The sequence below is a fragment of the Euphorbia lathyris genome, chromosome 10 (genome assembly GCF_963576675.1).
Source record: "Euphorbia lathyris chromosome 10, ddEupLath1.1, whole genome shotgun sequence".
NCBI classification, from domain to species: domain Eukaryota; kingdom Viridiplantae; phylum Streptophyta; class Magnoliopsida; order Malpighiales; family Euphorbiaceae; genus Euphorbia; species Euphorbia lathyris.
In genome coordinates this window covers 13,560,168-13,571,670 of record NC_088919.1, presented here as the reverse complement: position 1 = coordinate 13,571,670, position 11,503 = coordinate 13,560,168, and positions in this window count along the sequence as shown.

Genomic DNA, 11,503 nt, shown 5'->3' with positions numbered 1-11,503 from the left:
TTTCCACAGCATTCACATTGAGTGAATAGCTTATGCTGACTAGTATTTGCGTACTCAGCATGGGGTTTATTTCTATGTGAGCCCTTCCCTTGACTCTGTAACGTTGTGATATCCCTTCTAAGTTTCTTTGACTCGGATTGAACCTCCGTGACAAACTTATGTAAGATTTGCATGTTGGTATGCAAGTCAGAGTTGTCCTGGAGAAGATATCGGAGGTCACTCAGCTTGACCTTTTCAATCTCATCACAGCGCCTGCTGAGTGCCTTAATCTTTTTGTTACACTTTTTAGTTAGTGTATATAAGTCACTCAGGGCATTTACCATTTCGTTTCTAAGCAAAAGTAAGGATGTTACCTCATTGTTGTGATCCTTCTGGTCAGTTCCATCAGAAAGATCAGCTTGCTCAGATTGGGATTGGTCAGCTCCATCATCTGCCATGAAGCATATGTTGGCTGTTTCATTTTGCTCAGCTTCAGATGATGTTGACTCATCACTATCACTCCACGTAGCCACCATGGCCTTTTTGCTTCCCTTCTTCTCTTTCTTGAGGTTGGGACAGCTTGACTTGATGTGCCCAGTTTGATGACATTCAAAACATGTGATAGACTTCGAGCTGTCCTTCTTGTACTTGTCACTTGACTCAACTTTATACTTGTCATTTCTTCTAAATGACCTTTTGCCATTTCTATCATTTCTCCTGAACAGCTTTTTCATCTTTTGTGAACATGGCCAATTCCTCATCATCAGTTGACTCCGCTTCAGTTGAGTCAGCTTTCATGACAAGTGACTTTTGCTTCTTATCTTCTGATTTTTCTTTCTCTTTGGCTTCAAAGTTTTTCATGGAGATTTCATGGGTCAGCAAGGAACCGATTAGCTCATCATATTTGTATGTGGTCAGATCCTGAGCTTCTTCTACAGCTGTTTTCTTAGTCTGCCAGCTTTTGGGAAGACTTGGTAAGATCTTCTTCACTTGTTCTTCTTCGGTGAAATTCTTACCGAGTCTTTTAAGCTCATTTATTATGTTTGTGAACCTGGCATTCATTGCTGAGATGTCCTCATTGTCGGTCATCTCAAACAGCTCATACAATCGCATGTGTTGGTTCACTTTGGATTCCTTGACCTTGCTAGTGCCTTCATAGGTCACTTCCAACTTCTTCCAGATCTCCTGTGCTGACTCATAACCTGAAATCTTATTGTATTCTGTAGCATCTAACGCACAGTGAAGCATATTGATAGCCGAAGTATTAATTTGTAATTTTCTGAGGTCATCCTCTGTCCACTCAGTTTCACTTTTGATAACTTTCTCATTATCAACAGTTTTATAAGGTATATGTGGACCTTGAACTATTGCAAGCCATGCACTCATGTTTGTGGCTTGAATAAAGTTCTTCATCCCATTCTTCCAAAATGTATAATTAGACCCAAAGAATAGGGGAGGTCTAGTGATTGATAGTCCCTCAGGGAGTATCTGTGTTGTTTGGTTCCCGGGAAGGAAACAAGTGCTATTCTCACCCATTGTAGGGATCAGCTCAAGATTGTTAGATCTTTGAGTAGTGAGCTTAGGCTCTGATACCACTTGTTGGTCCCTGGTAATTAGTTCCAAGGGAGGGATAGGAACTAATATAACTTTTTCGCGTTTTAATTATACTGACTGAAGTTTATTTCGAGAGTTTATTAACTCAGCTTTTGGTCAGCTTGGTGAGATATATTTCAAGACAGCTTTAGTCAGATGTTGACCAAAGTTGTTTTCTTGTAAGTTAAGAATTGACACTCTTGGAGGTCAGCTTCTAACTCAGCACCACTTATTTACTCAAGATCAGCTTAGGCAATTTATATGCTGAGTAAATAAAGCAAACAACACATGCAATTATAAGAGAGAGTTTAGAGATTACTCAGTATCACTTATCCTGGTTCGGCCTCTTTGCCTACGTCCAGTCCCCAGAGTCCTCCGGGCTTTTTGAATCCAATAATGAGCTCTTTAAAGGTAGAGCACAAACCGATTACAAGGCAGTTGAATATGCAAGTGTACCTTCCTCTATTCGTCTACTCAACTCCTACTAAGTGCTACAACCTAGCACCTAGATTTCTCTACCACTGAAATGCTTACAACCAAGCACTCAGCTTAACACTCTCAATATTCCTTTTGATCACACACTTGTTATTTTTGAACTAAAGAACACTTTAGATGATTACAGATCAATCTACCATTTACACAAAGAATAGAAAAGTTGGTGTAAGATCTTTTTGTATTTGAGTGCTTTCAAGATTTTCTCTCTTTGTATTTTTCTCTTGATGCTTCAGTGATGATCCAAGGTTCTTCATTGTCCTTTTATAGAAGGAATTTGCAGATTTGGATCGTTTTGAATTGTTGTTACCGTTAACACCAAAACGGCTCTTTTAGGGAACAATTTCTGATCAGCTTCAGACTGTTCCGCCATTCCCTTTCTATGTTTTCTTCAGGCGTCAGATTTGTCTTCTTGCGTCTGGCTTGTCTGTTTGTGCCAGTTGTCTTTTACCAATGACCCATGATTCTTGGAATTAGTCTTTTATATGTCTTCGAGGTTCTAATTATTGGTACAGAAGATTGGCAGACTTTGTCCTTTAGTGAACGGATCCTTCATGTTGTCCTGACTGTCATTTAGCTTTCTTCGTAGTCTTCAGATGTTCAACTTCTAAGCTGAGTTCATTATTGGCCAGCTCCGTTCTGTGTAAACGTTTTTGAGGAAGTCTTCAATTTTAGTCAGCTTCGTTTTGTGTAAACGCTTCTGAGGAAGTCTTCAATTTTAGTCAGCTTCGTTTTGCTTCTGAGTCCTACTCCATTCAGCTTCCATTCTGTCATGCTGAGTTGCTTTCCACTCAGCTTTGCTTATACTGACTTTTTTCCTATCTTTACTTTATATATATTTTTGCACTCAATATTGAACAAACACATTAGTACAATTAAATCAAAGCATTTAAATTTAATTGCCTCTTAATCATGGATGATTTTGTCAAATCAAAATCTTGTGGAAAGGTGTTTCAACACCTTGAACATGCGTTGTCTATGTACCAAAGTTTTGATTTCTCTACGCATGTCAAGCTGACCTGCATTTTAAACTACTCATTTTTAGGTACCCAATTCTTTTTGGGTCCTTTCTTGTTAGTGTAAACAGGTGCAAAATCATATTTTAACTTGTGACGGCATACTTTTGTGGTGTGACCTGGCTTACCACAGAAGTCACAAAATGGTACCCTTTGAGGATTGTACTGAGTATGGTCAGCATTATTGTGTTGGGCATGCCAGCATACTTTTGTGGAATGCCCTTTTCTTCCGCAGAAGTCACATTGGACAATCCGCTTGTTATGCCAACACACATCTTTTGTGTGCCCCCTTTTTCCACAACATTCACATTGGGTGAATTGCTTATGCTGACTAGTACTTGCGTACTCAGCATGAGGTTTATTTCCTCTTGAGCCTTTCACTTGGCTCTGTAGGGTTGTGACATCCTTTCTAAGTTTCTTTGACTCAGATTGAACCTCCGTGACAAACTTATGCATTATTTGCATGTTGGTATGTAAGTCTGAGTTGTCCTGGAGGAGATATCGGAGGTCACTTAGCTTGACCTCTTCAATCTCGTCACACCGCCTGTTGAGTGATTTTATCTTGTTATTGCAATTTTTAGTTAGCTTATATAAATCACTCAGGGCATTTACCATCTCATTTCTAAACAAAAGTAAGGGTGTTACCTCATTAGTGTGTACCTCCTGGTCAGTTTCATCAGAGAGATCATTATGCTCAGATTGAGAATGGTCAGCATTATCGCTACTAGATTTTATCGATTAGAAATTGTAAAAATTAAAAGAAATAAGAATTTACCCCGGACAAAATGGGTATCTACAAGCATCATCAGCCATGAAGCATATGTTGGCTATTTCATTTGCATCAGCTTCAGATGAGGTTGACTCATCACTATCGCTCCATGTTGCTACCATAGCCTTTTTGCTTCCCTTCTTCTCCTTCTTAAGGTTGGGACAGCTTGACTTGATGTGCCCAGTTTGATGGCACTCAAAACATGTGACAAACTTGGAGCTGTCCTTCTTGTATTTGTCACTCGACTCAGCTTTGTACTTGTCGCTTCTTCTGAATGACCTTTTGTCGTTTCTGTCATTTCTTCTGAATAACTTTTTCATCTTTCTAGTGAACATAGCCATTCTCTCATTATCAGTTGACTCAGCTTCAGTCGAGTCAGCTTTCATGACAAGTGACTTTTGTTTCTTATCTTCTAATTTTTCTCTTTTTAACTTCAAAATTTTTCATAGAGATTTCATGGGTCAGCAGGGATCCGATTAGCTCATCATATTTGTAGGTAGTCGAGTCTTGAGTTTCTTCTATAGCTGTTTTCTTTGCTTGCCAGCTCTTAGGCAGACTTCTTAGGATTTTCTTCACATGTTCCTCTTCAGTGAAGTTCTTTCCAAGCCTTTTGAGCTCGTTTATAATGTTTGTAAATCTTGCGTTCATTTCTGAGATATCTTCATTCTCATTCATCTCAAACAGCTCATAGAGTCTAATGCTGATTGACTTTAGACTCCTTAACTTTGATTGTGCCTTCATAGGTTACTTCAAGCTTCTTACAAATCTCCTGAGCTGACTCACAACCTGAAATCTTATTGTATTCTGCAGCATCTAAAGCACAGTGAAGCATATTTATAGCCGAGGCATTATTTTGTAATTTTCTGAGGTCATCCTCTGTCCACTCAGCTTCACTTTTAACAATTTTCTCATTGTTAACAGTTTTGTATGGCACGTGTGGACCTTGAACAATTGCAAGCCATGCACTCATGTTTGTGGCTTGAATAAAGTTCTTCATCCTATTCTTCCAGAATGTATAGTTTGACCCAAAGAATAGGGGAGGTCTAGTGATTGATAATCCCTCAAGGAGTATCTATGTTGTTTGGTTCCCTGGAAGGAGACGAGTGCTATTCTCACCCATGTTTTGGGATCAGCTCAAGATTATTAGATCTTTGAGTAGTGAGGTTAGGCTCTGATACCACTTTTTCGATGAGTTGGTAAACTTAGCTTTTGGTCAGCTTGGTGAGATATGTTTCAAGACAGCTGTAGTCAGATATTGACTAAGGTTGTTTTTTTAGTAAGTAAGGAATTGACACTTCTTGGAGGTCAACTTCTAACTCAGCACCACTATTTACTCAGGATCAGCTTAGGCAATTTATATGCTGAGTAAATAAAACAAACAACACATGCAATGTATATATATTAAGAGAGAGTTTAGAGATTACTCAGTATCACTTATCCTGGTTCGGCCTCTCTGCCTATGTCCAGTCCCCAGAGTCCTCCGGGCTTTTTGAATCCAATACTGAGCTCTTTAACAGTAGAGCACAAACCGATTACAAGGCAGTTGAATATGCAAGAGTACCTTCCTCTATTCGTCTACTCAACTCCTACTAAGTGCTACAACCCAGCACCTAGATTTCTCTACCACTGAATGCTTACAACCAAGCACTCAGCACAACACTCTCAATATTACAATTGATACACACTTGTTCTTTTTTCAGTAAAGAACACTTTAGAAGATTACAAAGAATCACTCTAGCATTTACACAAGGAATAGAAGGTTTTGGTGTAAGATCTTTCTTGTATTTGAGTGCTTTGAAATTGTTTTTCTTTCTCTCTTGTACTTTTCTTTTTGTAAAATCGGCAATGATCCAAGGTTCTTGATTGTCCTTTTATAGATGGAATTCTGCAGATGGATCATTTGAATTATTTTAGCCGTTAACACCAAAACGGCTCTTTTAGGGAACATCTTCTGGTCAGCTTCAGACTGTTCCGACCATTCCCTTCCTCTGTTTTCTTCAGGCGTCAGGCTTTGTCTTCTTGCGTTAGACTTGTCTTTTTGTGCCAGTTGTCTTTTACCAATAATCCATTGACCCATGCATCTCGGAATGTGTCTTCTGTGTATTTCCAAGATTTCAATTATTGGTTCAAAGGGGCGGTAATCATTGTCTTTTAGCAAACGGATCTTTCATGCTATCCTGAGGTTTCACTCAGCTTTGTCTTCTTTGTCTTTCACAACTTTGATGCTGAGTTCCTTTTAAGTCAGCTCCGTTCTGTTTGGACAATGAAGAAGTCTTCTGATGCTGAGTTCCACTCCACTCAGCTTCATTTCTTTCATGCTGAGTTCCGTTCTACTCAGTTTCCATTTTTCCATACTGAGTTCCATTCCACTCAGCTTGGTTCGTCACTTTTATGTTGACTTTGTCCTGTCTTACTTTGTATATGTATATTCATACTCATCATTGAACAAACATATTAGTATAATTAAATCAGAGCACTTAAATTTAATTATCCCTTAATCATGGATGATTTTGTCAAATCAAAATCTTGTGGAAAGGTGTTTCAACAGTACGTGGTAGACAGGTGGCACATTCGTGGATGTTATGTGTAGTTCCGGTCAAAGATCCGAGTTGATTCATGTTGACGTGCTAACCATGATATCATTTCAATGTCTTTTAACCACTAAAATCGCCGGAGTGGTCTAATTGAAACAAAACTCAAAGTTGAATGATTTTATTGGGACAAATTGAAGTTGGATGACCATTCTGAGACAGTCACATAAATTCAATGACCAAATACGTTTAATCCTATTGTTCTCTATTTATTGTGTTATATATTTAGAGAGTTAGATTTTTGTTCTATCTTGTTTTTCGTTCAATGAATTTAGTAGCTCGTTTTCTTACAAAAATTAGATCAAAGTCTGTTCACGGAGAATGAATAGTTCAGCTCTCTTACTTATCATGTAATATGTTTTGGTTGTCTTACTGAAGTTGTTTATTTAAAAAAAAATATATTACTTTTTACCATTAAATAAATAATATATATTCAAATAAAAATAAAAACATTTTCAAGTTATTCTAATGAAAAAATATTATAATTGATGCACAACATATTTAATTAAAATTTGAGAGGCCAAAAACACTTTTTTTTTTTATTGATTATAATGAGAAAGATACATTAAACTTATATAACACTAAATACAACAATTGTATAATAACGAAACTATTTACCAAACCGGAGTTGGGTTGACAATCGTACCAGCTTAGGGAGTTTGCATCGATTAATAGGGAGAACTCGATAGGGGAGAGTGAGAAATTGGGGAAAATGAAAGTATCGAGGGAAAGTGGAAAAAAGTGGAAAATTGGGGAAAAATGAATGGGAGATGAAATGAGTTGTTTTATTTTATTTTAATGACTCCACAATCGATAGCAGTATATTATTTTTAAATAATTTTACGCGACGAGAGAAAAATTTTCATGACATAAGTCGGTTTAGCCACGAGAATAAAATTTTTGTGGCAAATTTTGTGACGTAAGTGATTGTTTGCCATGAAAAAAATTTCCCGTGGCATATGTGATCATAAGTTTGGAGTAAAATATATTTTCCTCGTGGCTAAATGGAAATGTGCCACGAATTCTAAATTCACGTGTCATGATTCGTGGCGCAAGTAGTAATTTGTTGTAATGTAAATAAACCATACAAGGTATACACAGCGAGTACATTAAAAAAGCAAATCTCGACCCCTCTTCCCGCAATTTAAGTTGGTGCACATATGTCGTATACAATAAAACCTCTATAAATTAATAATGTTGGGACCACAAAATTTTAATAATTTATAGATATATTAATTTATCGAGTATAAATTTAATGAACTGACCGAAGTCGGGACCGGAAAAAAATATTATTTTAAAAAGGTTATTAAATTTATCGAGTATTAATTTATGAAGATTTTACTGTACTTGTTCAACTTACCAAGAAATTTTGAGAATATTTGATTTGAAACAATTTTTATTGAGGATATCAACTAGTTGATCTTCATACCTTATTATAGGGTTAAGGTGCAAAAATACCCCTAACGTTTTGGGTCAGGAGTAATTTTACCCTTAACGTCTAAAATGGTGCAATTTTACCCCTGACGTTAGATGCCAAGAGCAATTTTACCCCTAACGTTGATAAATTGGGTCAATTTGAGAAATAATTTATCAAACTGTCTTCTCGGTCATGAATCTTGTCATCTACACTTAACACGTGCATCATTTTATCAGTAACAAATCATAAACATATGTTTGGATGTGAAAAAAATTAAAAAATATACTGTCTTTTTGTATGAATTAGACCAAAAAATTCAAAAAATTCACCGAATTCATAAATATTGATCTCCAATTCTATTATTAAATTATAAGAAAACATGATCCTTTTTTTAGAATAAATTGTTATGCAATTCGTGTAGAATGAACAAAATTATTTATGTTTTATAATAGTGTTTGAATTGACTCAATTTATCAACGTTATTGGTAAAATTGCTCTTGGCTTCTAACGTTAGGGGTAAAATTGCACCATTTTAGACGTTAGGGGTAAAATTACTCCTGATCCAAAACGTTATGAGTATTTTTGCACCTTAACCCCTTATTTTATATATATATATATATATATAGTTCCACAAGCTTTCTGTCCAAATTTTTCTTACATTGCATTACGTCATACCAAACGGACCCTTAGTGTAATGGCAATTTTCAGCATACATATAAAAATTTGATAAAAAAAAAATAAAGGAGAAAAATAATGATATAATTAAAGCTAAAAATAGTTTTATTATTTCTTATTTAATTTAGTAATTACTAATTATAATTTAGCTACTAAGAAGTACAAAAACAAATACCCTTAATACAATCATAATAATGAGATTCAGGGGGACAAAGTGATTTACAATCGCTATTTTGGTGACAATATGGTTTAGACTCATAAGTTTCGAGACGGAATTTGCAGTCGCTATCTTGGTCGCAATATGGTTTAAAAATTGAATCATAGATTTGGTGAAAGTTACATTTGCATTTTCCAATACATATCATTTCTTTGCAATCTAGTACAAACTTGCAATCCTTTGCTTTACTCACTATTCTTGAAGCTTCTGACATTTGCAATGTGCCTGCAAAAAATAGAAAAGTTTAGGGACCAAGGAGAGGTTTTATAATACTTTGAGTACCAAATCCAAAGAAAATGGGGGTTAAATGAATCATTAGTCACTAAACTCACATAGTTATCTTAAAATGGTCACTCAACTTCAATTTATCTCAATAAAATCATTCAACTTTGAGTTTTGTCTCAATTAGATCACTCAGCCGATTTTAGTGGTTAAAACGGATCAAGATAATGACATGGATGACATGTCAACATGAGTTAACTCAAATTTCTGACTGAAACGAAATGTGACAGCCACATGTCGTATGTTTTTATGAAAAACACTAAATTTTACTTTTTGTTTTCTTTATAATGTCGACATGCGATAGCCATACGTGGATGTCATGTATCATTTCGGTCAAAAATCTGAGTTGTCTCATACTAACGTGTTACCTATGTCATCATTCCGATATTTTTTAATCATTGAAATCGCAAGAGTGACCCAATTGCGACTAAGCTCAAAGTTGAGTGGTTTTATTGAGACAAATTGAAGTTGAGTGGCTATTTTGAGACAATTATATAAGTTCAGTGACCAATTATGCATTTAACCCAAGAAAATGGTGATAAAAACATTAATTGAACCATATATAGAGTTACTCTAATAAGGGATAATGTGTAAAAATAGTCATAACGTTGATAGCTAGGAGTAATTTTACCTCTAACGTCTAAAATGATGCAATTTTACCACTAAAATTGGCTGACAAGAGCAATTTTACTCCGAACGTCTAAAATGATCCAATTTTATCCTTAAGTTGGCATGCAAAAATAATTTTACCCCTAATATCTAAAATTTGTGTAATTTACAATGTTGACAGTCAATAACAATTATACTTTTAACGTTGGCAAGTTGGATCAATTCATACATTATTATAAAGCAAAAATATGTTGTTCATTTTTCTGCACTTGTTGCATATCAAATTTGTTCTAAAAGCAAAAATTTCACTTTTTTTATTTAATAAAAGAATAAAAGCTTAATATTTTTAAATTCGAATAAATATTTGGATTTTTTCCCGACTCGTTAAAGGTAAACTTCCTTTTTACTACCAACATTAGAGGTAAAATTACACACGTTAAAGGTAAAACTACATTTGACTCTCAATATTGAGGGTATTTATATGCCTTACCCCTTAAACATAACCCTCCTAAGAAAATACCCATTGAACAGTTTTGGTACAACAAGAATAAAATTGAGCTTCTCTAATAAATTTAGGGACTATTATCCTAAAAACTATTTCATTTATCATAAAATTGAAAAGTTTTAGCATATGGCCATAAATAAAAACTTACAAAATAGAGATTTGCAAAATTCAGGGGTAATGGGTGTAATTTACCCAAAATTACAAGATAAAAATCAAAATTTCTTCATTAAAAACCCTCATAAATGTTAATTTTGTTCTTATTATACAAAATACCTCAATGTTACTCTCATGGTAAAAAGTCTAATTAACCTATAAATACTGATGAAAAATCATTTCAAAATAATAAAATCGATATTCTCCAATAAGTTTAGGGACCAAAGAAAAATTTTATAATATTTTCAGTACTAAAAGATAAAAAAAATGGTGAAAAAAACTTACAGTAAGATACGATGAAAAAAACAAAAAGTAACGAGGTAATATTGAAGTAAATTTTGGTCATGGTTACTTGAATATTTTCACCAATTTTTGCTTGTATAAGCTTCAATCTATATTTGCCTTATATAGTGGATAAAATTAGTTACCTTTAAATCTAGTGAAATCTAAATAATTAATTGGGTCACTTACATAAATATTATAATTAACTATAAAATTACAATTACTTCATATCCCCAAACTTAATTCTTAATATGTCAAAACATAAATTTTAATAAATTTTTAAAATCTAATAATTAAATATCACAACTAAGAAAATCTGATCCTAAGATATATAGATAATCATAAAATCGACTAAAAAATGGTAAGGTATTAATCAAATCTATTATATGATGTAATTCACAACTTTTCAAGGACTAAGAAAAAAATTTATACCGTCTTGCGATGGTAAATCCTACTTCTTTAATATTGTTACTGAGTTAAATGCACAGTTGGTCACTGAATTTACATGACTGTTTCAAAATGATTATCCAGTTTTGAGTTTTGTCTCGATTAGGTCACTCCGACGATTGCAGTAGTTAAAAGGCATTCATCTTGAATTTGTTGATAAATACTATTGTAATGCTTTCCTTTCTTTTGGATCATATTTCATGTAACCACCATATCATCCATGTATACAGTTAGTATAGTGACAATTTTCAGCATACATATAAAAATTTGATTAAAAAAATTAAAGCAGACAAATAATGATATAATTAAAGCTAAAAATAGTTTTATTATTTCTTATTTAATTTAGTAATTACTAATTATAATTTAGCTACTAAGAAGTGCAAAAACAAATACCCTTAATACAGCCATATTACAGTCGCTATTTTGATGACAATATGGTTTAGACTCATAAGTTTCGAGACCGAATTTATAGTCGC